The sequence below is a fragment of the Zootoca vivipara genome, chromosome 3 (assembly GCF_963506605.1).
Source record: "Zootoca vivipara chromosome 3, rZooViv1.1, whole genome shotgun sequence".
NCBI classification, from domain to species: domain Eukaryota; kingdom Metazoa; phylum Chordata; class Lepidosauria; order Squamata; family Lacertidae; genus Zootoca; species Zootoca vivipara.
In genome coordinates, this window is record NC_083278.1 from 65,658,780 (window position 1) to 65,681,821 (window position 23,042).

General features: G+C 39.4%; 1 protein-coding gene across 4 annotated transcripts in view; it reads left to right on the forward strand.

The window, feature by feature from the left end:
• TIAM2 (TIAM Rac1 associated GEF 2) overlaps positions 1-23,042 on the forward strand; it is a 131,856-nt gene that overhangs the window by 27,147 nt on the left and 81,667 nt on the right. For 3 of the 4 annotated variants that reach the window (XM_060272772.1, XM_060272770.1, XM_060272773.1), the window contains exon 2: positions 2,573-2,690. The gene's annotated coding sequence lies outside the window, so the exon portion shown is untranslated. The other variant, XM_035108669.2, reaches the window with a different exon arrangement.

Consider the following 23,042-nt stretch of genomic DNA (forward strand, 5'->3'; position numbering starts at 1 on the left):
TGAAAAAGTTTCCTATGAGAAACAGAAAAGCAGTAATGTAGTGTTTATGATATTTCTGTGGAAATTTTATTTTTCAGTTGAGTATTGAATGGTATGAGTGCCCATGTGCCTACTTGCAGGAAGAAACAGTTAGCTCAGTTGCTTATGGCATGGAGCTGATAATGACAAGGTTGCAGGTTCGATCCCCAGAGGACCACCTGCATATTTATGCAGTGCAGGAGGTTGGACTAGAAGACCCTTGGAGTCATTTCCAACTCTACAAATCTAGGAGTCTACTGAGCTCTGCCCTGCCATAGCCAACCCCATTGGGGTGTGTTTGTATAGAGAGGGTGCGTGTGCTGCACGCTTGGAAGACAGTATGCTTTTGTTTCCACCCAGCATGGGTTCACAATTCACCCCTTGTACTGTCTTATTGAATAAGAAAGTCTTCACTTTGATGCAAGGCATTAACAATTCTGTGAGCAATATACCTTGTGATACCCATGATTTTGGGCTATCTCAGAGCTAGCTTAATCTTTGATCCTGAAAAATAATAGCAGCTTCTGGGAAGCTTTTATTTTGATGTCTGGATAGCCAAGTGATGTTCTACATCCAAATGATGTTGGAATATATGCTTTCTTCCCCTAGGCAACTTTTTAATGAGAGAAAGAGCACATTTGTTTAATCCATGATTTTTTTGTACCATAGTAGTCTTCTACATCCACAGAGTTCTCTTTGATGGCAGACAGGCAGTGGTCAGGTGCCTCTGCTGTTACCATGTGATGCCTTTCAACACCAATGATCTGTGATACCGTAATTATCTATTAAGTAACCCCCAAAAGCAAATTTTTAAACGTCCTCATAATAGTTTGTGCTGCACTCCCTCCAGGAGTTTGAAATAAACTTTTCATTTTAAAGTAGACCTACTCCTTCTTTCACTCTAGAACTGTTGTAAAAAGTAAAAATATCTAGTACAACAAGGTACTAAATTCCGGGAAGAAGCAGCTGAAAGGCAGGCTTGTTAATTTCAGTTTCATATGAAATGCACCCAGAAATATTGCATGCTTTTCCAACTGGAAAGTGACTTGGTTGGTAGGAATGAAAAACACCATTTAGCTGTTTAAAGATTTATCATTCAAGCTGCTTTATTTAGATAGTGAAGCAAAGTAGTGATGTCTTCAGTTTAGTTATTACAAACAAGGTGATGGAGAAGAAGAAAAGAGGGAGCTGGTTGCCTTCTAGGAAAGAGGAAACTTGAAAATATAGGCAATGCAAGTGATGTGCCGGGGGGTGTTGTACTGGCTTGGAGTTGTCTAGAGACGATGATAGTTTTGAGAACTGAGTATTCTTATGGGCACCCTGTCTGTAAAGTGTGATCAGGCCATGTATGTGGAGGCTTAAACTGAATTTGAGTTTTCTTTCTGTATATCCCACCACTGCATATGGGAGTATCCTGAAAAGGACTTCAGGCCTTTCCCCCTCTGTGTAAAGACTTGGTAAATGTTGCCATTCCTGGACTATCCAGCTCAAGCACATTGAAGGAAGTAAGCAGCATATTGTTGTATGGAGTGAAGTAGTCCAAGTTGCACTTTCGGACTGTCACTATTTTGGGGTAGGATACATTTACATACTGGCAAATCCATGTTGCACAATTATAGTTGATTGGAAGGTCTTGCACAACAAATCTTCTTCCGCAGAAGATCAAGACTTTTTCCCACTAGGAAAAGGATGGGGAAATGTTCTGGAAGGAGTGAGATAACATTTGCTTTAATGCAACCCCCCACCCAAACAAATGGGAATGAATGCTCATTAAATAGCCAACATTGTCTAATCTCCCTGCAAACCAATCAGGATGAATGCTCAATAAACAGATTGTCTGGAAGTGACCTCTGTCCTTGGTGGATAAGAAGGGGCATGAGTGAAATAAAGAACATTCTTCTGTATTATTGTCTTGCTTTGACCACTAGTGCCGAATTAAGAACATATAATTTAGGCCCTTACTTGCAGTCACATAGAATCATAGATGCTTTACTTGCTCTGTTTTTCGTTCCTGGGGATACAATTCCCTTTAGAAAATTGCATGCAAACAACTTGTTATCAAAGAATCAATGACTAATTTTACATCTTTAATAATGAGCCACTTTATATCATGAAAACACCACAAGAGTTTTTGTTGTAAAAGGGCAGAATCCAAAATTGCCCATCTTCATACCACCTAAACTGGGAAAACAAGATGTGTGTCAAGAATTCAGTGTCTCTAGAATTGATTGCCTCTAGGATAAAAGGCAAAAATGCTATCCTTGGGGGAATTAATGGTCATTAGAAGAACTGTCTAGCTAGCATGATTACCTTTTATTCTTCAGGGAAGGCTTAGGGAAGGCACACCCAAGTTGTCTGGTTTACTATTGTATGAGGAGTTGTTGTTGTTGTTTAGTCGTGTCCGACTCTTCATGACCCCATGGACCATAGCACGCCCATGGACCTAACCTATTGTATGAGTTAGGTCTTTGGAAATGTACCCAAACACTTGCAGGTATTGGAAAGTATTTCTAATTTTATTCTAAATCTATGTTCAAATATTTTTATCTTTCAGAAGATTTGGTGAAGCAACCGAGTCATATCAATGTGCTCAACGTACTAACATGTCTCAATGTTGCTGATTCAGGAAACAGTGGAAGAAAAGAGGAGAACCATAAAGGAAAATAACCAAGGTTAGTTTGTTTTGTTAAATTTACAAAGAAATTGTGGGAAATTGGCAGCGAACATTCATTTATGTCTTGAACCAAATTTTATGTAAAGCCCCAGTTATTGCCTGACTGGGAAGTTTGCAGGCATACTGTTTAACTGCTTTTGATAATTTGAAATGTTCACTTAAGAGTAGAAGCATTATTCATTGAATTCCACATTCCCATGAACAAATACAAATACAGCTGAAAGAAGATTCTTTCCCCTTAGCCTAGATGAAAAAAATGTTGGCTTTGGAAGCTTTTGTTTCTATCTTTGCTTAACCACAGGTTGTATCCCCCCCCCCCGAATTGGCAAACTGTTATTATTGTTAACTATCATTTCAAGATTGCTTGTTTAAAGCAGACCATAGTAAACAATAATAACATTTTGTTGGCTCAGATGACATGACAAGTTGTGGTGAAATAGAAGTGGAAACGAAAGGAGATGGGGGTGTGGGTAAGCTCAAGGATCACCTAGGCTCATTCATGTCTTGCTAAAGCAGGCATCCCCAAACTTCGGTCCTCCAGATGTTTTGGACTACAGTTCCCATCTTCCCCGACCACTGGTCCTGTTAGCTAGGGATCATGGGAGTTGTAGGCCAAAACATCTGGAGGGCCGCAGTTTGGGGACGCCTGTGCTAAAGTATGATTTCACGTAATGTCTGAATGTAGCCATTCTGTTTAGCTTTAATTATTTGCAAATCTAATAGGCCTAAAGATTAAGCAAGCTGTGAAATGGAGCCCTAATTACTAATTATTTTGTGTGATTATTTCATTATGATATAATATTAAGAAACATCATTTTCGGTTGGGCAAAGTAATATTTCCAAGTTTGGTCATTGCTCACTTTTTTATTTGGGTTCCAGGCATGTTGTGCCAGCAGGTGAACCTAAACATTAATCTAATTAGAAGGATTCCAAGATTGTGAATAAAGCGTGAAAGTACTATCTATTCACACTTTACAAAAAAGTAATAATTGACCAGTGAAGTACTGGAAGGCATTTGATTGTTTATTAAATTTCCCTTATGTGTCGTTATTGTTGTAGAGAACCTACATAACAAAGAATTAGGCAGAATTAATTGATGGTGCTACAGCCAGTTTAACCTTTACCTTTACCCTAATAATTGTGTCATTCCATTGGATTCTAAAGTAATAATGTTGATACTAATAGTTTGATTAGAGCACTGGCATACCCAAGTCCTGTCCAGAATAATTTCTTTCATGTTGTCTGCAAAATTGTTATAGCTTTCCATGTGAAGAACTACCTGATGATATTAATACTTTTGTTTATTAATATTTGTGTTGTTTGCTATTTGCTATATTTTTCTATTCCCCTTTGTGCTGTTTTGCTTTTGCCTTTTTTTAACTTTTGCCATTCCAAGGGTATGTGTTGGGTAGCAATTAACAAGTAGATAAACCCAAGGATATGAAGTATACAATAAAACCTAGTTGTTCTATTTATTTAAAACACTAAGCTTGTGAAGTCAGTCATTTGCCCAGTTCAGACAACATAGTCATGCCATCATTGGTGATTGTAACCTTAAAGGATCATGGGCTTGCATAACCTTCTTACATGCTGATTCCTTCATCCCTTTCCTACTTTCTTCAAAGCATAATATACCATGATCTCTGAATTGGGAAACCATGGTTTGAGCAAAGAAAAGAAGGAAGGAGAAGTTGGCAAGAATGATGAAGCAGGATCAGATTAACCCAACTGGTGTTCACAACTGCCAGAAAATGGTTTGGCTGTGATCTCTTGAGTCTGACCACAATTCAATAAGTGAAAATACAGTGATTATCACATTGATTTTCACACATTTAGTAACATTTACACAAGTGGTAATTTTAATAAGAATATGGTCTTTACCTTTTGCCTCTAATGAATTGTGTTTGCTTTATTTGTCAAAGTTTTACTTTCTCCACATGTCAGCTTTCCTTGCCAAATTTTGAATTTGCACAGTTGGCTGTCAGGATTTGATTGGCATTGGTTTACTTTAAATTTAAAACTCCATTAGAAGCAGGCGTGGAGGCAGAGAGAAGAAATATTTTGTATATTGTTATTTTTACTGGCCTTTGAATGGCAATGGCTAAGGTTTTCAGAAAAGCCCAAAGAAATGAAAAGTTTAGTAGAAATGCCTAGTGTAGCCCAGACTTAAAGAATATCCCATTCAGTATGCAGAGACGTTTTTTTAAATATTTCCATTTCATAATAGTATGATTTCCTCTAGACAAACACCTAGGTAGTGTGTAAATGAGCATACTATTAGTACTAAATAAACAACACAGGGGAAAAAGAAGCTGTATAAGCAGCAAGTCAAGGTAGGGGTATTACCCAACACAGATATGCATTCTTTTTGCCTGCCCTTTCTATTTAAAGGTGAGGATTTTTTGAAACAAAGATTGTGTGTAAGTGTATGTTGCTTAAAATAACTTTTTGGCCCATGCTGTATAGAAATGTTGTTTTCTATCTATTTGCATTGGTTTTAAGCCATAAACCAACTGTACTTCCTAATGGCATTTCTATGCAACTGTATTTTTTTATTTTAAACTTTACATGTGCTTGAATGCATGTGAATACCCCAAAATTGAGTTACAACAATCTGATATGAGAAGTTTTGACAATGAGCTGGACAATGCAATGGTTTACCTGTAACTTTAAGTCAAACCATGGTTTAGTGCAGGCATCCCCAAACTTCGGCCCTCCAGATGTTTTGGACTACAATTCCCATCTTCCCCAACCACTGGTCCTGTTAGCTAGGGATCATGGGAGTTGTAGGCCAAAACATCTGGAGGGCCGCAGTTTGGGGATGCCTGGTTTAGTGTGTTGTGGGTTATTGGAGAGGAAATTGCGATCGCTGTGCTCCTTTCCTGGTCCTCATTCTACGGTGAGCTAAGCCATGGTTTGCTTTGGTCATCTGAACCCAGGCTCATGGCTTGTCTTCTTCCAAACTATTCATGGGTTTACAGCTCAAGGTTTGCCTGGAGGAGACAAACCACAAGCTTGGGTTCAGACAGCCATGCTTAAGCAAATAATGGCTTAGCTGACAGCAGCAGGAGGACCAGGGAAAGAGTGAAATGGTGGCAATCTCTCCTCCAGGGACCTGTGCATTTGTGCTGTTCGACAGGTTGGTTTAGTGTTGTATGCAAACCAGCTCTATGTTGGAGCATGTAAGCCTTCCAAACTGAACCTTATTGTGGTTCCCTGTTCTGGGCCTGTAATCCATGCTTTTTCGATCATTCATATCTCTATATGTGAAGAAGTTCACTATAGCTACTGCCTGAATACATCCAGGCCAACCCATCTTCTTGCACCTCTTCTTCGGGAGGACAAATTTTTAGCTTTTAAGAGAATATGAACAATATTTTCAATTGTTCTTCACCAGTTTTGTAATATTGATAGAGACTGAAAAGCAAAACTTCAATTCTGTTTTTAACATCTCATGGCATTATATGTATAAGACGTAACATACAGGTTATGTTCATTGAATGAGTGGAAAGTCCATGTACATCTATAGTTTGTTGGCCCACAGGAGCTTGTTATACCTTGTTTAGCTTTTAGGAATCAGTTTTATATTTCTCACAATAACTGTTTGCTTTTGCTAGGCACGACCCTGAGCAAATAAATGTCTGAATTTAGACACTGAACTGCTCCCTTTTCTGCAGGCGCTTTGTTTCTTCAGACTCTACTAAGTTCTAAAGAATCTTTGAGATGTGTGTGTGTGACAGACAGACAGCCCATCTGGCTATTTAGCAATCACAAGATTTAAGTGTCCTGAGCTCTCATATGGATCAGAGATAATCATCTCTCTTGTAAAAGGCAGGATAAACTGGGGCTGAACTCCTAAGAGCTAGATCATAGTAAATGAAATGCTATATCACTGTAAACATCCAGTTAGTGTATGTGTGTAGGCGTGTGCGCCCACACCCACGCACATATATGCATGTATCTCTTGCTGGTGACCTAGAGAGTTGTGGCATATGACCTTTTCATTTTCTGGGTGTGTGATTGCCAGATATGGTAGTCCACAGCCAGTACACAAGCTAGCCAGCTTCAAACTGTAGCAGCACAAGCTGATTAAGTTAAGATGGGCTAATCATACAAAGTCTGAGTTGCTCCTGTGCCCTAATAACCATAATGAGAAAAACATGGTGGGTGGGAGGTTAGGCGAGAGGTTGAGTTGCAAATATTCTATTTAGAACCACTGCAGGACACATAATTTCCTATGGGAAAACTGGATTTTGCTGGGCTGGGGTTAGTGAGGAGATGTGTGGGGAAGAGCTTTTTCTTATTTAAGGGAACTAGGGGTCACAATAGGTGGAGTCCAATAATTTGGGTTTCTTCTCCATCTTCCTTCCTTGCAAAAATACAAAGTACACTTAAGAAATGTAGTAGAACTACTGCCTTGTTCCTACCATACCACCAGTTCCTCTAATCCAGTACTGGCTCCTCTGACTGGCATTGATTCTCCAAGGTCTCAGGCTCAGGGCTGTATGCAGCCCTGCTGCCTGGGCATCTGAATGTGAAACGTGCTTACCACTGAGTTGTGGCTTCTGTCTTATACTGTAAAACCAATTGCAGTCGTTAACAGTTGTCAACAGGTTTACCACACCTATCAGCCAATCACCCATTCCCACCACCCTTCTGAGTAATAGCCCTCCCCACCCTCTCACTATATATAAGGGTCTGGTGACTTCTGTTTCAGTGTGCACACGAAAGCTCATACCTATGGCAAACTTAGTTGGTCTCTAAGGTGCTACTGGAAGGAATTTTTTTTAATTTTGTTTTGACTGTGTCAGACCAACACGGCTACCTACCTATAACTTGAACTATAACTCTTATTGATATTTTGTAGAGTTCCTGCTCTGCTACACCTCTTGACTTGCTCCTTCTGCTCAAGGCAATAACTGTTAATGCACGACAAGTGACTGTTGTGCTCCTGCCCCCTTTTATTACACTGATTGTCAAGTGGTGTTTCCATAGGATGAACTTTCACCAAAGGACAAAGTGCCTTTCAAGTAGTCTGTGCCTTTTTATAAAAGAGGGTGTTGTCAAACACAGTTCGTACTGATGATGTTGCAACAGGAGGGCTTGACCAAGACTGTAATTGCCCTCTTTCCTTTTCCTCATGTTTGCAGTAAAGATTTATTCTGATGAATGCAGAGTAAACAATGGCATTGATTCGTAAATGAAGGCAGCTTGGTAAAAACAATGGGTGTAGATTTCTCTTAAACATAACCTTGAGGTAGATGTGGATATTTTATCAACTAGTGAATTGTTTTGTTAGTACTATGGTAGTCTAAGGCTGAGCCAGAATGAAAGAACAGCCCCCCCCCCAAAAAAACGCAGGTCATCCCCACATGAAAAGGACACCACCAACCCCAATTTTGGCTATCTCGTGGGAAGCAAAATATTTGCTTTAACCACATTGCTATGTGGGATGTAATTGTTCTGCTTTTGACAAGAGAGGATTTGCCCCATGGTCACTTCATTGTACTGGGATCCAAACAGTATGATACCAGCATCTGGTGATATAAATACTGGAAGTGTGGTGCAGCATACCAGCTCAAACACAACCACAGAGCTGAAGTAGTTCTATTCAAGATTAGGCAGAAGAAATGAAGCTTAAAACAAATGGAAGCTAAGTCAAGGAAGAAATGAGAATAGAAACGCCCTGTTGAGAGTTGTTGCACTAGTAAAGGCCAGCCAGAGACTTGGGGTGTGTGTGTGTTTCTATGCTAGTACAGCCTGACCCCTTCCAGATCATTAATTGGGCTACAAAGTGCAGTTAGTGCCTCCTACACCTGAAGAGATCCTTCGTAAGTTTCTTTGCAGCCAGGTGTACACTCTAATTCTGTATCACCCAGCACACCTTAGGTCCTGGGAGCTGGGACACACATGAAGGGAAAGGGTCTGTATCCGTGGTGTGGTGTACATTAAGGTTGCACTCCCAAGCACATTTACTAGCGAGTAAGCCCCACTGACTTGCTTCTGAGTTAGTATGCCCGGGGTTATGCAGTAATACAGTTCCAGGAATTTGGAAGGCTGTACATTAAAATGTTCACAGATGGAACGGAAATGACTGGGCATTCAAAAATGGTTAAAATAATAAATCAGGATGAGAGAACTTAAAACACCTGGCTTAAAATGAATATAGCTTCTAGGTAATCATTCCGACCTAAATAGATGGTTGAATTAAGGCCAGTCCAGAAGTTACATGGAAAGGCTTCTACGTGAACTTGTTCTGACTGAATTATGCCCAGTGCTTGACAACAGTTTTATGAACTGATTAATGATCTGTGTTCTGTAGGCGCGGGTTTCCGCTTTTCCTGGCCAGTAGTATTGTTAGCATTCTACAAGTGCTGCATTCCTAGAAAATTAGGAAAGGGTTCCAAAAGGAAACGATTGAGCAGCAAACTAAACAAAGTAAAAGCTAATATTCCTTTTTGAAAACTGAATCAGAAGTTATTTCTGTAAAACACCAGTCTCTTTGCTTTTTAGTGCATCCATGAGACTTCTTCATACCAAGCATGAATTGAATCACCTAACCACCACATAATTACTCATTTTGTGCAATTGTGACATGTGTCAGAAGCCACCCTGTGAACCAACTCCCATTATATAAATTAGGTAGTTATGATATGCATGAGCTGGTCGAGGGATTTCCTAATAATCTAGGTTTGTTAAGAGTGGCCCTCATATTTCTCAGTTCCTTCAAAACCTGCTAGGCTGACACATCTGCACAGAGGGGCACATACAAATGCTGCTGCTGCTGCAAGGCAACCTCTGCTTCCCTTCCGCATTTGTTGTCTAGAAGTGGGAATGAACATTCTATTATTGTATTGGTTTGGCTCAGCACACCAGGTCCCATTTCATTTTTTAGAAAGTGTATAGTTTGTTGTTTGTTCATACTATTCTAGTGGCAAGACATCCCCCCCCTCCCCAAAAAAGTTATCTTGCACATAATTGACTGAATACTGCACTGTATACTATGAAAATGAATGTCTCAAATTCAGTTATCAAAAAACCAAGATACTAGCCTTTGGGGAAAAAACCTAAGCTTAGAAGCTGGGAACTTCAAGGCCACAAATTAGAACAAGTCACAAATTATAAATATCTAGGAATGGCGGTACAGGCCTCAGGAACCAACAGACTTCATATACTGGTAAATTCTATCGGGAACTCTACAGAAAAAAACGCAAACTGCATACTCAACCAAGGGGGCTTTTTTGTCCCCGCGGCCCTCAAACTTACAAGGCCAAAATGCTGGCACAGCTCCTTTATGGAGCCTTTCTGGGTCCGCCTTCTTCTACCTTCTCCCCTCTGGAACGCGTTCAACCCAAATTTCTTAGAGCTCTCCTACAAGTCCCCAGATGCGTTTCAAATGCATAGGTTAGACTAGAATCGGGGATGATAAGAGTGGAGGCTTTAGTCTGCCTAACATCAATCTACAAATGGCTGACATTGAATCTGCTGCCTCGAGGAATAGCCCCATTGATCCTCTGCGACCAGTTCCAGTCAGGCTGGCTGACAGCAGTCCTGAACTCCCTCCAGAAACTGGGTTTCGCTCCCCAAGCCCTTCTAAGTCTGGGATTGGGTCAAGGAAAAGCCACGGTGAGACAAAGAATCATAGACACCGAGAGACAACAGGACTGCTCAAGATGCCCCAACTATAAAATCGGAGAAACTGAGATATACCGTATTTTTCACTCCATAGGACGCACCTAGTTTTTAGAGGAGGAAAACAAGAATTTTTTTTTTTGCTTTCTTGAATTGTCCTAGGCATAGCAGCCAACTCCTAGAGGCCTAGGTGCCTTCCCCCCCGTTACATATTTGAGGAAGCTGCTTTTGCAAAGGGGGGAAGCCCCATTTTTTTTAGGATCAGCTCAAAGTTGTGCAGCTTTTTTTGCAAATGGGAAAAGCCCCGTTTTGGGGGGGGGGTCAGCTCAGAGTTGTGCATCTTTTCTGCAAAGGGGGAAAGCTCCATTTTTAAAGGATCAGCTCAAAGTTGCTGAGTATCCTTGCAAAGGGAAAAATAATGTTTTTATGGGGTTCAACTCACAGTTCTGCAACTTCTCTAGGAAAGGGACCCATTTCTACAGTTTCCAGACAGATATTCTAATCAGCCAGTCACATGCCTGCAGACAACAATTGAGGCCTAGGCAAGGAGCTGGGAGGGGCCTGGAAGGGAGCTAGCTCTCTTATCTCCCTTCCCGATCTCTTGCAATCAGCTGTTGAGCGGGTTCCTTTCTCTTTCCCTCTTGTTAGCCTTTAGCTCTTTTTTTAAAAAAAAGCACGACCTGCCTTTAGCCCCTGGGCAAGTCGGCTCCAGGGACAACGCATTCGCTCCATAAGACGCACAGACACTTCCTCTCACTTTTTAGGAGGAAAAAAGTGTGTCTTATGGAACTAAAAATACGGTATTTAGCCACTCCGGCATCTTACTTCTTCTTTCTCCTATCCAAAAACACAAGGAGGGCTTTTACACTCGCCAGAAGCTTGGCTCTGCCCTTGCCAGTCCTGGAAGGATCCTACAAAAAAGTCCCATACGCTCAAAGACTCTGCGTCTGTTCATTGGGGGAAATAGGAAGCCCAGAGCACCTTTTTTTAGATGCCCCTTCTATGAAGAGGCACGTAGTGAGACCATTGATTCCATGCTGGTGAGGCTAGCTGACCTCCCGGAAAAGCAAAAATTCGACCTGCTCCTGTTAGGCAAGGATCAGAAGATGACCCGGATGGTTGCCCGATTCTGTGTTCAGATCTGCAGGCATAGACCTTCCCCTGATCCAAATTAGTTCGCTGGAAAACCCCTAAACTTGGTTCCGTGAGCGACCCAGGGTCAGTTGTCTGCGACAGCTTATCTTAGTTTTTAAGTATCTATATGCTTATTACATGTATAAACATTAATTTTACCGTTGTCCAATGTTTTATATGTATGTTTTGTCTTCTGGGATTGTTCCCCCAAATGTGTTTTTATAAGCTGGTCTCCGACCGTAATAAATTATTCATTCACTCAACTGAATACTGCCCTCTTCTTACTTTAGTAGCATCCATAGCAATGCAGGTAAGTGTATTTTAGAAATACAGTGTAAGATTGTTATAATGTTGCCTATATTTTTTTCCTCTGTTGTAGAACATTTATAGGGGGAAAGTAAATAATCTAGATTATCTGTCAGATTGATAATTAACCATTTGTTGCATAGAGAATGGCTTACATTTTCCTCTATGCGGTGTGTGTTCCACATAAAATTTCAGCAACTTTAAAAAAAACCAAAGCATTTATTTGTGCCTTCAGAAATCAAAGGAATAAGGCAGCACTGGATTCTGGCAACAGTTTGAATAAATCATATTACAGCTTTGTTCTATCACAAGTCTAGGATCTCCAATTATTATTTGCAGGAGAAGTGGCCATGCAAGGTTCTGTTACGGTAGATTGGCAAAAACTGCTTCTGAACCCTGATAAGATGCAGGCCATTGTGAGGAAGCTGGATGACTTTTCTGAGTGAGCTGTTTTGTTACATGTGTTTGCTGCTTATCTAGATCTTTTCATGTTGTTCTGGTATATGTGTTATCCATCAAAATGATTGATTAAAGAGAAAAAGGATTACCACACTGCAGGCTAATTTCTTAACAAGATAATTTTTAGTTTTAAACGTTATCTCTTCACCTTTTTAACCTCAAATAGCACCCTTGGCAGCAAATAGAAGCCAGTCAAGGGGAATTCTCAGTAGATTGCTTTTTCTTCAAAAGTGCCAGTTTAAAAACATTGTTTTAAAAGCATGAATAGCTTTTAAACAACTGCATATTACTTCCATGTTCATTTGTGAATCCACTTTATTCTGCTTTCAGTGTAGCTTCTCCTGCCTCAAATGTTGCAAGTTCCTCAGCACAGGAACCCTGTGTACAGTCATACCTCGGCTTGCGACCGCAATTCATTCCGGGGAGCCGGTCGCTCCCCAAGTTCATTGTAAACCGAGGGGCTCTTCTGCGCGTGCGCGAAGCGCCGATAGAGCACTTCTGCGCATGCGTGCACTGCGGAACCCGGATGTAACCACTTCCGGGTCCGCAACGGTCGCAAACCAATCGGTCGCAAACGGAGGCGGTTGCAAACCGTGGTATGACTAATAAATACTGATGGCCCTCAACTAACAATTGCAATGATTAGTAATATTGCAACACAGTTGCAATTTCTCTACAGTACAAACAATGTTTTAAACAAAAACTAGAGAAACATATAGTTGCTTCCATTCAGTTTTTGTTTCCTGCCCATTTTACTTGCATGATTAAAATGGGCTCACATGGCGATGTTTTCCTTGATTAGCATGATGGGCTGTAAAAGAGTAAAAGAACCCCTGTGTGCCACCCCCTTCCCAACAGACCATGAGTAGAAAGAGTCCCTTGAGACTTGGTGAGTAAATTCAGGCTATTAAGAACCTGCCATTTCAAACAAAGGCACCTCCAACAAGCAAAATGGCTGAGAGTTATTAGATGCCTTGGCAGATGTTGAACTTGTCTGTGTCATTAATTTTGCCTTGGGCAGCTTTTCTTGTAGCAGCAAATTCCAATACACATCACTCAGCTTGTGATGTCCAAATGCAAATAGACACACTTTTATTTTACATGTTATGTTTTTGAGATCATTTTATTTGAAATTGTAATGGCATATTTCCTCCCTGGATAAAGCTAAGCTAGCCAAATACATATCCCCTATGCATTTTTATGTAAACAAATGGCAATGGCAATCTGATAAGCCAAAAAACTAGATTAGGGCTTCTTATAAGATAACATAGGACCATTTGCTATGAGTAGTTATTGTGGAGTCAAGAAGCAAAAAACTGGAATGTCAGAGTTGTTCTTTCAATTTTCACGTTATATTGGACCCAAGTTAAAACCAGGGAAATGCCTGAAATTCTTTACAGCCTGATTCCTGATAAGAGAAACCCACTTTAAAAGTTCTGCAGCTAAATGGGCTGAGCTATTTGACCGATGAGAGGAAATTGTTCATTGTTGTTTTGATGTTCAAAATTCCAAGTGCCATTCACAAATGGTTGAACGTGCAGTGAAGGAGGTTACTAGAGCATCTAGGATAGTTATTGGAGAGAAAAAACGTGATGCTACCATCAAAGCAACAATGAACAATCGCTCTAAATTCCCAAAACAAGAGACAAATAAGGACTTTGCACCAAAATAGACGTTTAGTGTAATGCATAAAAGCATATTTTAGCATGATATAATATGGTGTACATGTACAATGTATATATTGCATAAGGCATAATTTTATTAATTACACAAAATGTAAGCATTTAGTACAATTTATACCAAGTAATTAAGTACAATGTGATGTTTTGATGCAACACAAAATGTGAGTGGCGTTTTATTGTTTATGTTTACTTGTTTAGTACACCGTTTGCTTAATTGTTCCATATAATTTTTTTCAAAACCATTGGTCTTTCATGTAAATTATAAACATGTTTTATCTTAAATAAATAAATATTGCAGAAAATAATAGTATGCAACTATTATTGCTCTACATAAAACCTAAAATTTTTGTTTATTAGTTCACAATTTAACATACTGAGAATTAAATGAGTCAAATTCCTATGTTTTTATCACTCGTAGTGAGGCAAAATTTCAATCTGTAGGAGCAGGGTCTAAATATTAACCGATTTGTCCCAAATTTGAAATTTGACTATGTTTATACCATAAGCCTGAGATAAGATCAAGGGAGGAAACGTTTTCGAATTATTTTTTTATCACCCACCCTATTATGCAGTCCTTAATTCACATGGCTATTCTATCATTTAATGGACTGGTGCTATATGAGAGAGGAAGGGGGGAGAGAGTGTGTCATAGAGGTCCCGCCACCTGATTGCCACCCTTAATCTTGGCCAGACACCAGGGTTTTGTTTTCTTTAAAATGAAGTTCTGCTGAAACATAATGACTATTACTGACTGCCTAAAAGTACAGTAGTCGGGTATTGCCTTGTACACAGCTCAACACACATACAAGAGAAGGAGCATGGAAAGAAGTGGTAACACATCAGTATATATCAAGATAGCCATATTGCCCAATCGGCTACTCTCAAGCATAAGAAATAAGATCCCAGATGATGTAAAAGCGTTCTAGGTCCCTCATCCCTCTGGAGACCCAAAGTTTATGTGTTATTATTATTATTTTGCAATAGCCAAAGTCCATAGGTTTTCATACAAATGCTGATTTTTTTAAATAAAAGTTTTGCATGGCAGGGCTAATGAAATCCTAGCTGCAGTTAGCACCCCTATCAAAAGTTCTGTTTTCTAAAATTGGTTGAAAAGATGTGTCATATTATTCCACCTTACCCCTTTTGTAGCATTCACTTACTTGTGGTGATAGAGATTGGTGAGATCAGCTTGGCAGTTGTGCGCTGGTTTTGACAGTTTCAGAAGGGCTATTGCAATCTGCGTTGTATGAATTATCTGTGTAGGATTAATTATTGTAACAATGCTGCAATAATTACAAGGCAACTTTTTCTGCCCTGTAAGGCTCAATCTAGTGATACAGTCTTGTTCTACAGTATTTTGCATTTCTTGGGTGGGCTGGTGGGGAATACAAAAAAAATCAGAAATCACTAAAAGTGTCCACATAGGAAGCTAAAATAGCTTCAATTCTTTATCAACAGCATATATTGGAGAAGCAATTATAACCTGTTACAGTGCATCACTGAGTTCAAGGAGTTTTTAAAAAGTTGTGAGGTCTAAAAAGCAACCATCAGTTTACTTTGCCAGGTAAATGTCTCATTTCTTAATGCATTGTATTATTTTGATAGGACTATGAAACTTTGAATTACTGTTGCATTCTGAAATAAAGAGCTTTCATTGTTGTTAAAGTTATTGAGGGTTAAAGTAATTGAGGCCTATTGATGGTTACGGCTGAATTTTTAACATTCTAAAATAAAAGCAAGAATCTGTCAAGTTTGACTATGCCTAATACTATGCTGCACAATAACTTTAAGGACTTTATATAAGAAATATAACATTCCATCTGTGGTTTGGGAAGTTGCTTGTTTATCTAGGCGAACTATGTTAAAAAGAAGAAAGTTAAAGTTATGCATTGTTAATTAATATATATAGATATATATTTTAAAGACACTGAAGTCCTACCTTTTAAGCAAGCAAACCTTTATTCAACAAGCCTTTTAGTAGCTTTCCTATGGCACTTTGGTGGTAATTCAGGAATGCAGGGTCAAACAACAGCCTAGTCATAGAGTATTCCCTGAAGGCTTAGAGGCATTATGGCAGGCTGTCCAGGCTAATCATTTCAAGCGGCCCATGGAAAACCACTTTCTGGTTAAGTCTGCATCATCCTGTTCCACCAATGGAAAAAATTGAACATGAGGAGGGTGTGTAGCTTGCAGACAAAAATATATCCAGCGTAGCACAGGATCTGTTTTTAGCCCATAACTGCTGAACATTTTGGAGACTTAGACAGAGTTTCCTGGCTTACCAGAAGCAGAAAAAAGAAAGGGAGAGTCTGTGTGTATGTATGCTAAACGGTTCGGTGACACGTTTGGAGAAACGGACTAGAGCAGAAGCACTGGGCAGCAGAGATTGGGGTAAGGAATCTAGTGGGACACACAGCTGCTCAATAAGAAAAAAAGTTGTGAAGGGGGAACTGGGCAGAGTGGTTCTGTTTGTGATTCTTGGCTTTAAAGTTTTGCTTTCCTTTCCAAACAGATTAAGAGGGACACATTTCCCTTTCAGCAGTCTTTTGAGCAACTTTGCTGAACGAACTAGTGGTTGCTGTTGTTTAAACCTTTGAGTTAGCTGCTATTCACATTGTCTTACAGTTTGAGTAGTAAAAGATTTATTTTCTTACGGAGAGAGATTTCTGCAGTAGAGCTTTTATCCTGCCTGCATACACTATGGCTAATCTGTAAATAACCTTTGGTTGCTCTCTTGGTTGTTTTCCCCTGAAATTTGCAGTGCATAAATGCATTGCTTAACTGTCTGAAAATTTACTTTATTGTTATTCTGTATTACTTATATATTAGATGAACACTTCAGGTCTGAACTTGCTCCAATATTGAATTAAGTAACTTTTTAAAAAACAAAAACAAAGTACGGATGCTTCCTTCTCCCCCTCCTCCCCCCACCCCCGGCTAGGATGGATCTTTAGGCTATTGCATAGCTTTTCAGATGGAATGTTACTCATATGCTGCACAGTATAACCATTCTAATGATACCTTTGCAGTTCCAAACGATAAGTATCTGGCAGCTGCTGTTGGAATCGACATGCTACAATAGATGGAGCCTTGGTGTGATCCAACAAGACATATTTTATGTGTTTATGAAAGAAAAATGCTACTCGAAAAGAGGAAGTGTCTTTATTAAGAGTGCTGATCATTATTTCCACTAGAAGGGAATTGCTAAGTTGATATGCCTTCCTTGGTGTAACTGGCATCCTATTCTAAGCCAGTTACTTTGAAATAATTGGCTTAGTGGCATTTGGCATTTTGTTCCAGCTTTATTTAAAACTCGTTTATTAGTTACAGGATAGCTCTGAATGTTCCCAGAGTAAGCTTTTTGTGTGAAATCAAGAAGGACTTCATGCAGCAATAAGAGCACCAGTGGTTTATCTCAGTTCAGTGGCTGCTCTGGGCCAGCACTGGCATTCAAGGCCACATCAGCAGTGATGCAGCAATGAGTGACACCACTGAAGTGTCAGGCAAAAGCATTGGCTTTGGCAGAGAAAGTAGTTGATGGGCTGGGAAAGGATGTGGCCAGAAATACTTAAGCACCCTAGGTAGGGAAAGGAGAGAGTCTGTGACTAGGAGCTGCAGTATGTCAAATGAGCCTGTGACCATTTAATTCAGCTAAAAGGAAGGTGAGGTGGTGATTTCTAGCAGAAAACCAGTACATGAAAAGAGCCTGAAGGAGTAGGTACTTTTGTTTCTAGTCCTAAATGTAGCCCTCTATGTTGGTAGAGTTTACTGTTGGGGCAAGTTGGTCTCTGTCCAACTACCCAAGGCAATTGGAGGATGTTCATTGGGCATGAGTGGGAACCATGATTCAGGACTTTGCCGCGGATGGTGGCTGTGTAGCTGTATGGTAAGACTAGAATGAAAATGCACAAAAACTCAGTGTGCACACAGGCATAATGGAAGCAGTGTCAGTGGATACCTTAATGCCATAGTTGGATGGGTTTTGCACTTTTAGAGGGAAGTGGATCTTTATAGTTGGGATTGCCTCACACTATTATCATTTCTACAGCACACTCTGCTGTATAGCATACTTAATCCATCTATTATGGAATAAACTAAGGTAGTAGGTACCTTTATCAGGATACCAGATGTATAGGGATTTGAGGCTCAGTTTCCCACATCCAAATCCAACAGTCTATCCACTGCATCACTCTATTGACCCCAGTGACATTATAAGGCATGATTGAGGTCTTCACTTTCTTTTTATTAGATCGGATCTTGTGCACTATTAATGTTCAGACCTATAGACTAATTTGTATTCATGCGATAACTTCCTTCTAATTCCAAAATGCAATGACTTACTTGTTTGCAATTAGTACTGTTGGTATGTGCTAATTTGACAAACCTACATTGGAACTGATGGCTGACCACAAAGTGTAATGCACCGGTGTGTCATTTCCATTATATCCTTTTCTACATCCCAAATTGAGATGGTGCAGTGGAGACAGTAGGCAACAGCTGCATGTCATTTGAGTAATCATGCTGAACCTTGAGTATACCCAGAGGAGCATTTCCAGGAAGACTGCATAGTAAAGTTGATTCCACATGATTTTAGTCTTATCTTAAAGTAGTGCAAGGAGTGGTGATTTGAATTTGTGTTACTTACTGTGACTACAGAATCAGAAGGTCATTGCTATTAAGGAATAATTAACCTGGAAGATAAGGATGTGATTTTGCATATGTACTAAAATAAAGTAGTCCACATTTAATCTTCAAAATAGAACACGTGTACAAGAAGTGTCTACAATTGCACTCTGCAATGTGCCTTTCTTTTCTTTCTTTTCTTTCTTTCTTTCTTTCTTTCTTTCTTTCTTTCTTTCTTTCTTTCTTTCTTTCTGGAACGTATGTAGATTCTTTGGTTTCAAATTTGGCGAGAGACCATTCTATAATGGTGTCAAAGTGGCATTACAGCTAGAATACATAAATTATGCTTCCAATTGGAGTAAGTGAACCCTTTAAGACTAAATAGGACTATAAAAATCATAATCATTTGTATTTGTGTGGCTGCTCATTCCTTGAGTTTCTTGGTATATAATTTAAAATAGTAAATCTGCCAAGAATATCATACCAGTAGTAGCATTAGTTTGGTGTGTGTGTGCGCGCGCATGTGTGCGTGTGTGTGTGCATGCATGCATAGGAGTATTGGTAAGATTGTAGAAATCAAAAGCTCTGTTTTTAGTTTGCAATAACATGTGACGATGATGCCTGGTTTTCAAAAATGCAGGAAGTTATGCCAGGAAGTCTTCTGTGAAAGAGCTGGAAACTAACGGTTATGCACACATCCCCACTCAGTTGCTTGATATAGTAAAAATTCACGTGTGGCCTTGGCAAAAGGTGCATGAATGTAATTATCATCTAAGTGGTTTTGTCCTCTTACATTTGCAGTTTTACTTTTAATACAAAGTGTTCAACTTGACAAGGAGATATACTAGGTACATATCCTTGTGTGGCTACCCAAAACATAATTTCCTATTGAATATCCTGCTAATGCAAACATCATGATCATACGTGTGCCTGAGTTATTGACATAGGATTGTGATGATAGAAAAGCTGTTGTGAACATAAGGAAGAGCCCATCTAGTCCAGCATCAGTTCTCACAATGGCCAACCAGATGCTTATGGGAAGCTTGCAAGCAGGACATGGGCACAATAGTACCCTTCCTGCTTGTGATCCCCACCAGTTGGCATTCAAGACTCACCCTATTTCTGTGGCTGAGATTTGTTTTAACTATTTTACTCCTGAATTTTAGATTGTTGTAACCCACCCAGGGACTGTGGACTAAATGTGGGTAATAATAAGAATACCACCTCTGATACTGGAGGTTTTGCACATCCATCATGGCCAGTAGCCATTGACAGCCATATCCTCCACCAATCTGTTTTAACTCCCTTTTAAAGCCACCCAAGTTGGTGGCCATCCGTTTATCTTGTGGTAGGGAATTTAAGTGCGGAAAGAACTTTTTTTGGCTGTCCTGAAACTTTCCACATTCAGCTTTATTGGTTAACTCGGGGTTCTAGTATTATGAAAGAGAGAAAAACCTCTCTCTATCTACTTTCCCCACAATTATTACTATTAGTATTATCATCACATATTTATTTATACCCTTCCTTTTTTCATGGTGGCTTACAAATAAAAAAAGGTGAATAACTTTATACATCCTTATCATGTCCTGCCTTACTTGCCTATTTCTAAACTAAAACACTTCAAATATTGCAGCCTTTCCTCACGGAGGAGTTGTTCTAGCCTCATGATCATTTTGGCTGCCGCACTCTACTGATTTGCAATAGCTAGGTTTATGCCATTTTATTTTACACCATAGCAGTGCAGTAAAATAACATTAAGTTTGCAGGAGGAATAGGTGGATGTGTTTGTCTCACCGCGGAAAAACCCATTGACTGAAATAAACTCTATGGCCATTGGCCTTTAAGAAGCCAGCAACCTTTTTTTTGAGTGGGGGGGGCACTATAGTTTTCTTATAAAATAGCCTCCCCTTACATTTCTGCTGTCATTCCCCCCCCCCCTATGAATTATAAAATTCAAGGTCTGGTTACACTTTTCCACTTTGTTATTTATTCTAAACATGATCCATTTGTATGATGTCAAAGTCCCCTAGACCTTGAATCCATTTGTTTGAATTATGTGATGTTACATGATAGTTGTGAAGACTTGTTGGCTAACAAAAAAAGAAACCAATTGTTTGTGAATATTCAGGTGCTTTGAATGATCATACCTGGGGCATCCCCCCAAATAAAGCTGAATCTGCTGTGTGGCAGAACCCTTGAAATGACCATCAACTGGATGGTTACTGGGTTGTGTCTGGGATAAAGAACTGGTGACAATAAACAGAATTCACTGACTTTACTAGGACCTAAGAACCACAAGAATGAGCCTCAGCAAGCCTTAGCTTATGGTGCCCACCCTCCAGCTGTGTTGCAGGGAGGTATTCAGGAGATTTCATTTCTATTTTAGATTATCCATAGCTTGGTGCATTGTTCAAACTCAAACAAAATAAATTCAGCCTTAACTATAGTGTGTTGAAACTACCGGTAGCCAACTTCAAGCCAAGATTATGAATCTAGATTATTTCAATTTAACCATAATTAAGATTAACCACAGTTTAGATTTTGGATGACACACTGAACCATGGTTAATCTAAAATGGAAATGAAAACTTCTGATCTCATATTTGTTAGTTTAGGTAGTACTAAGCTAAATGGACGAATGGTCCAACTCGTTATAAGATAGAGATAAAGGAATGCCTCTGTGGCAAATCTAGCCATGGTATAATCTTGCAGTGAGACAGCCTAGCATATGAATAAAGTGAACAAGTTATAACTGAACATGAGTTTATTACCAAGTGTAACCAGGACTGAAACACATACAGTGGTACCTCGGGTTACAGATGCTTCAGGTTACAGACTCCGCTAACCCAGAAATAGTACCTCGGGTTAAGAACTTTGCTTCAGGATGAGAACAGAAACCGCTCAGCGGCGGTGTGGCAGCAGTGGGAGGCCCCATTAGCTAAAGTGGTACCTCAGGTTAAGAAAAGTTTCAGATTAAGAACAGACCTCCAGAATGAATTAAGTTATTAACCCGTGGTACCAGTGTAGTTTTAAGTGCTGGCAATCTCTTGTGTTTGCTTTCTGCTGTTAGGAAGTTGCCTTACGTGATAAGAAATAGTGCTCCATGCAGTGCTTGTAGCCTTAACTGTTCATTGTCCTGAGTGTCAGCTCATTTTGCATACCTGCCTTTGATAGACGTATTTATTAACCATCTTCATTGTATTGGTGTACAATGGAGGTTGTATCAGTGGCTTAAGTCTGAAGAATTGATGCTTTTATACTGAGGTCTATAACAGCAGCTTGCTTTCCACTTGCTCTGTTAAAAAGGATTATTCTGTGAGTGCACAATCATGGTAGAGACCAGATGGTCTTTGACTGATTCTTCAGACAAATTGGGCTTCATGTCCTCTTATAAATAGAAATAGGCTTCTGAAAGTTGCCTTGTGTATGTAGTTTATGTTCTTGTAACTTAGGTTCTGAATATAAATGCTCTCATTGGTGACTCCTCTGTGTTTCATTGGTCAGTAGTCCCCTGGAGATTTCCATTTACACAGTAACAAGGGGCATGCGAAATTTATGTGGTGTTTTCCTTCCAATCATCACTGTTGTTTTGTCTGTATCTTACCATTGTGTTGTGCCTGTTACCCGAAATGTGCTTTATGTTGGTGACATTTATATATTGAAGCAATTACTACTTACAAAGGAGGGGGTGTCATAAATATGTTTTTAAGGTATTTTGTGTTGGTGTAATAAGATTGAGTCACAGCACTTTGTATCAGAGTTGTACAGCTAATTTTCTATTAGTGAAAATGTTCATGACTTTGTATACATTGATAATGCAGGATATAATCTGGAAAATCATTGCCATTTGTTTGCTAAGCTTCCAATGTGGCTTCTTTGTGTCAGTGCTATAGTAAGGCTTCATTAACCTGTAGATTAGTGATTTATCTGTTTGAACAACAAGTTTGTGTAAATTTTTTTTGTAAGTTTGACAAACATTACAATAAAATGTCTGCTTTGTTTTTTAGAAAGCGTAAATCTATTCACCTTTAGGGCACATATTCTTAAAATACTTAGGGCTCTACAAACATAGATTCTAGAATGTACATCAGATAGCTGAAAGTTATAAAAAGAAATAAGCCTCTTGTGTGCTTTAGAAATACAAACCTCCTTGCAACGTTCTACGATGCTGTTCTATTTGCTTTGAAATTCAGCTTTCTGTATGCTCTCTGAATAAGTTTCTATTAGACTCGGTTTCTCAAAAGCTGCTTTTGTCCCTTGGTGTGTGCAACGCCTAGTGCTTTCCTTTTGTTGTTGTTACTTTTCTGGTAGATCAACTTTAAAATACAAACAGAGTTTGCCAGCTGGTAGGATGAGTGAATTACCCAGTGGCCTTTTACCTCTGGGTCACAGCTGGAATTCAGACAGGATTGTGAATTGAGAACTACAAAAGCCCCACAGAGATTTATCAAACTATAATTTGAGATCCAGCTATTAAACATAAAACTTTGAATCATATTACAGCATCTCACTTGA